A 6,686-nucleotide genomic window follows, 5' to 3' on the forward strand; every position below is an offset into this window, starting at 1 on the left:
TATTCAGATGCAGTCGAGATTTCATATTGACACAAACCACAATCTTATAAGGTTGGTTGTGTTAGTCAAATAGAAAACTATTGCAGGACTTCTCCACATTGTATTAAAATAGGTGATATGATTATGCCTATTTTCTTCCCCCATGGCAATTTAGGTACAATGTGGTGATATTCGGAGGAATTGATGGCTTCTCAAGGAAGGTAGTGATAATCACTAATAATAGTAATAAATGAAAGCCCTTTTTACAGCATATCTTTTTATAATTTTAATATGGACACCCAATGAATGTAGTTAAAAGTTCAGGTCATTTGTGTCATGTTTTTGTTGACCTAAATCAAACTTATAACATAAAAATGTGTGGTTCAGGGTTTGATGGGGAGTTTTCTGTATAATTCCCGCAGATAATGTATCTCAGTGTTGCCAATAACAAGGCCTCCACTACCCTTGCCTTCTTCAGTGAAGCTGTTGAGAAGCATGGCTTACCACAAAGGTAAATGTTGTACATTTAAATTGATATATATGTTTAACTATAACACACTTCACCTATTAACTTAAAGTTGTGATTTAAGTTATGTCAAATTTTGCAAATGCAGCCTTCTGTTCTGGCACATTCACTTTTCAAGGGTTTGGGGAGACCATGGGGTGGAAAATGTTGATGTGGCAAGTATTCTAAATTCTGAATTAATAATTAATTAACTAGAAGAATTCTAATTCTAAATTATGTTTGTTTATGTTATGTTTAACAGAATCGAACGTCTCTGGCGAGATGTACCTTGACCTGTCCAGTAGTCTTCACCTCTTCTGCTGCCATTACGTCTTTATTCCCCGCTTGCAAGCCCAGCTTGATGGCTGGGACAATCATCCCCTTTCAACTGAGAGAAATCTCACTCCCAACCAACTGTGGCACATGGGACAACTACACAACTCTGAAGAGTACAATGACGAGGTATGTAATTGTCAAATATGCTCAGCAGAGAATGGAGTGAAGCAGGAGAAATAATTACTACTTAACTTTCAGGATTTGCACATCCCTCTCATTGACTGGGAGAGTAGTGGCCTTACACCCTCTGATCCCAACTGTGGTGTATATTTTCCTGAGTGCGATTGCCCACTGACACCTGAGGACCTGGCTGGACTTTGTGCTGCTGTGGACCCAATGGGACCCTCAACATGCATGGGCGTTGACAGATACTTCGCTGCACTAGAGTATATGCACAGCATTGGCTATGTGTAGGCTTATCTCTATGAACTGCTTCTCATATCCCACAGAAAAAAACAACCCTATACAAATGTTGTGTTAGCTTGATGGGTGAGTTCACGAGCAAGGACTAAAGACTTTGAAGGAAACTTATTACTGCAGTGTGATTGAATTTTGTGTGATAGCTGAAAATAAAACATTTTGTTATTCCCATTCTTTATCTATTCTTTGCTTACATACATTTACACTTACAATTACATTAAGTATGCTTGTGATTCCTGACCTGTTTTTATCAGTTCAAACTATAATGTTGGTCAGAATGGTAAATATACTTGGATATATATACACACATAGATACAGTATGTACATGACTTTGAAATAGTGACTACTGGCATAAGTTTTGTAGAATTGTAAGTGACATTGTTGTCATGAAAGCAGAGATGGCAATAAAGTCAGTCCCTCTAATTCTCACATCCAAAGTTGGTACATACTTCGTTCAACTTTATTATACTTTGAGATATAAGTATTAAGTTTGAGGCACATAACAGAATGCTCAACTATGACTTGATTATTATCACTGTGACCTTTTACAACATTTCCTATTTTCTTGAAACTGACAAAACTTTACCTTCACCAAATCTAGTCTTGTAGATCAGTGACAGTGACTCCATTAACTGTCTTAGATTTTCAGCTAAGAAAGGAACATAGCAGTCCAGGGAGAGCACAGAACATGGCCAAGAGAGGACTCCGTAATCTCTCCTTGACAGCAACTTTCAGCCAGCATGCACTTTTATACTTCAAGCATATTCTATTTTTTTTGTTTTTAAAAAAAGGACACGCACAGTCGTTTCTTTTCTTTTTTTAAATGATATAGTTGTGTTTTCAGAATCCCTCATGGACTTCGAGGCTGTAAACATTTGATACGTGAATCAATGTAAAGATTCAATTTAAAGGAAACCAGAAAATGAAGAGACCTCATGAATTTAGAACTTGTTCCTCATAGAACACAAAAAAGGCTGCCATCTACTGACTATTTATGTCACAAACTACACACTTTCTAAACATGCATGGGTGATGTGCAGTGTGCCCTAACAATGGTATGCAGCAGAACTCATAGACTTCATATTAGTCCAAACCCACAATCATTAGTTGCAATGCAACCTTCCAGATGATCACGAAACTGTTCATAACTGGTGTAGTGACCAGGCAAGCGCAGGATGTGGAAACAGGTGGATGATCTTGGATGGTCTGCCTGCACAACTTCCACTTGCATGTCCTGCATGGGCAGCTCCCAGCCCACCCAGAATTTTACCAACTGCTTCAGTTTGTCTTGAGTCACTGGAATGGAGGTCAATAATTACACACCGATGGAAGAGAGGAGAACAAATGTTAATCAATGAAATTGTGATTTTGAGACTCAGTTTGCAATACAGATGCATTGTCCACTTTCTTCAATAGCTAAGTCTTGTAGCAACCGAAAATATTTAGCTTGTGAAGTCAGGGTATTAGGAATTAGGATACATAAATGTAAACATGGCAGGTGATGCCACAAAAAAACCCATGGTATATTGCGATTATAACATGGATGTTGCACTCACATAAAAAAAAAAAAAACCTTACCAGTCAGAGGTTTGGACACACCTGATTGAATGTTGTTTTTCTATATTTTAAAGCCGAAGTCCTCTGCTTCAATGCTTCAAATTAGTTTTGTTAAAAATAGTTAAATTATTGCCTATGTATGAATTTCTTTCTAAAGCCTTTGGCTGTGTCCGAAATCCCCCACTACTCACTATTTAGTGGACTATATAGTGAGCTCGCCATTTTGTAGTGCTGTCCGAATGTATAGTGATAATTATTATACCCTATATAGTGCACTCAATGTATCCCAGAATGCATTTTGAAAAGTACTGTACAACCGATGGTCACTAACCAAGCTGTATATACCATCATGCACTGCGCTTATAGAAAAAAACTGATTGTCCGACGGCAATGACGTAATTAACGGCGCCAAAATAACGATCGGGGTAGTGTCCGAAAGTGCTGTTTTAATAATGCGAGTGAACTCACTATATAGTGATCTACATACAACTGCCTGCATAGGGGGTAGGGAGTAGTGAATGAGGGGATTTCGGACACAGCCTTTGTGTTTCCATCAAGGCAAAAGGAGGCTACAATCTATCAATTTTGATTTAAACACTTTTTTGGTCACTTTATAATGTTGCATGTTATTTCATAGTTTTTTAAAGTCTTCACTATTATTGTAAATATATTATTACTTTCAACATGTTCTATAATGAACATACGGATCCTCACAGGAGAGCACAAAAACAATATACCTGTCTCCACAAACTGGCGTAGGTAGCCAGCAATTCTGCATTGGTCTGCAACAGGGCATTCATCGTCATCCTCCTTTTCCCCTTCTACCGGCCGGATGATGTTGTCTTGAACCATCTAAACTTAACATTTGAAGAATATGACTGAATTGAAAACACTACAAAAGCAAAATAGATTAATTGAAGGGACGCTTTGCCGATTTTAAGCCACCATTAGTCATGTTTGTGTGGGCAAGATGAAATAAAATACCTGAGTAGTGCATTCAACCATTGATTGACGTGGAAAAACCAATTGTACTACATCTGGCCTGGCCTCCAACAGTGGCAATAACATGGAGTCTTGCAATCCCTGCCTCAGCTGTTTTATTTGTTGCGAGGTTCGCCCGAACACCTACATATATTATAGATATTAGAGAGTTGTTAATTCATTCAAGGTGTAAGGATATACAAAAATATAGAAGCACGTATTTGTAAAACATTCCAGATGTGCATATGCACCTAGGGTGGCTTAAAAATCATAATTAGGTAGTAAAATATTGAACATTTCAGAAATAGATATTTAACAGTTGATGAATGTAAATCCAACCAAAACAGAGCAATCCCTTTCCTAATGTATTTAAAAAGTATTGGTCGTTTGAGCTTACCGCATGCTGAAGACGACTTTGTAAAAGCCAGACATGGTTGCTTGCTGTCAATTCAGGAAGGTCCCAAGAGAATGCCAACTGGTTAACAGCGGCCCTCTGATCCTGATCTGGTCAGCTCACTGTCTCTTTTCTTCTCATTGTCTGCCTTCTTAGAATCATCAGCTACAGTAAGCTTAATGGATAAGTTTGAGACAAGGTATATACATTTTGTGACATGCTTTTGTGTATTCATGTGGCATCCATACTTTACATTTGGCTCTAAACCTACCAGATGTATTGTTTCCCGGATGTCAATGCCCACCCTAGTATTTGTCCAATTTGTTCCTGCCAAGGTTTTCTTTTTTTTTATTCCTTGGTAATTGAAGTTGCTACATGGTAATTCAGTTTAAGTTAAGTTACCTTCCAATCTGCACTGGAGTGGTCTGGCCCAATCTACTTTATGGACCTTGTAAAAGCTGATTAGTCTTCCCTCCTGATCCTCAATTTCCTCTCTCATGTCAATTCTCACTTTCAGTGTTGGCTCATCTTCTTTTTGCTGTAGCAAATACCTTCTGTATAGGATCGCTGCCCTTTCTGGTACTTCAACCCTCTTCCATGCTGAAAAATATTTCAGAATTGTGTTTCTACAAGGGTATAATACTCTAGAGGGAGTAGAGCTGGGCGATATGGCCAAAAATGTTATCACAATAAAATAATTTCACATCATTCGATATCGATAACTATCACGATAAGTCAAATTGTATTTTTTTCAAGTTTAAAGGCTGATTTTTGCTCCTGACTGAAAATTGAAGAAACCAGAAGGTTAATTATGTGGTTAATCTTTCTTCATGGTCAGAATGGGACAAATAATGGAACACTTAACAAATCTCAGGGGGAACATTCAAAACTATTATGATTTAAAAAAGTTTTCAACAACTGTAATTAGGAAATCTTTTTTCATTTCCTTTTCCTCAACAAAATAAATAAATTAAGTGTTAATTTGTTTGTGATTCAAATGAATTAAACCAAATATTTATTGACGATATATTGAACATTTATTATATTGAGGAAAATTATATTGTGATAATTATCATTATTGTTTTATTGCCCAGCCATAAGAGGGAGTATTCATTCACATATGTTGTTTGAAAGAAGTAAGTAGAAAATGCCCTGTCAGCTATTGCAGATACTGGTCCTGATGGTATGGTTTGTGATGTGCCAGGTGTTCAGTAACCATAACCGGATGGGCTGGCAAGGCTGCTTCCAGTGATACTGCTTGTGGAAACCTCTGATGCTGAAGTACTTTCTTCAGAGGTAGATGCCATTGTGGAATTCATCAGAGGAACACTAGATGACAAAATACAGTTATTTAATTTAAAAAAACATTTTAAATGCATTTGAGGCACAAAATGAAGAGTAATAAAACCAAGTCACTGCAGTATTTTCTCAAACTACAATTAATGCAGAACACGCCTTAAGTCTGCATTTAATGGAAACTTCAATTTCGTTGATTTCAGTCTCTGATGCTATCTCAGGGCCAAGATTTTAGTAGGACCATACTGCAGTATTCTGCTATGTTGAAGCTACTTAAAACCAGAAAAGGGTTGTGTTCAGGGACTTTCCAATGGTTTGTATTAGTGGTAAGGGCCTTGTTTCACTTGTTATTGTGTAATATTAGGTGTCAACTAATGCTGATACTTCAGTGACATGTTGAAAATACCTTTCCCCACATGAACTTGCATGGAGGGGCATCACTTCAGCAGCAAACTGATCTCCACATATTGGGCAGGAATCCTGGGGAGTCAGAGTGAGGCTCAGGATAACACTACATCAACTAGGCTTGCATGACACAACATTGGATATCTGAATATTACAGGAACACATGGGGCATGCCTGCAACACATGACAAAGGCAGGGCGAAGCAGGGTTTTTTTCACCTGCTACATAGTAGTACCTGTAGGCTATATGAACTGGTACTGAGTTAATTAACTGGATCATTTAACTATAGGATACAATGATTTGATTGACTTATTTAAATGTAAAAACATATACAAGGTTGTTTGTAGAATCACATTACTTCTGTTACAATGAGGTATATGTTTCAATAACTTTAAAATAGATTCTACTTGATTTTTTACACAGCTCTATGTAGTTTTTACCTGTTGGACGGCCACATACCAGTTTGTAGAGAAAAAGAAAAAGAGTATGATGCCTGCAAGGGTGACTGCATCTACTGGCTATCCGGGCCGGTAGCTTTTTGATAAATTTAAATGACTCACAGATTGTAATAAATCCTATTATTAACATTACTGACTATTTACAGTGGGAATTGAATGTTGGACTGAATCAATTAAAGTTCACGAGGAAACTTTGATTTGAGCTTGATACTTTGATCATTTTAATCTGAATAATTGCTTACCATACAAATAACATCCGGTTCCTGGCCTTTCTCATCTTCTGTTCAAGTTCAAAATTCTCCACCAGGAATGGGGAAAAAACAATCATTATCATTTTTAAACAAATATGTAATAA

This window comes from Micropterus dolomieu, linkage group LG18, assembly GCF_021292245.1.
Source record: "Micropterus dolomieu isolate WLL.071019.BEF.003 ecotype Adirondacks linkage group LG18, ASM2129224v1, whole genome shotgun sequence".
NCBI lineage: Eukaryota > Metazoa > Chordata > Actinopteri > Centrarchiformes > Centrarchidae > Micropterus > Micropterus dolomieu.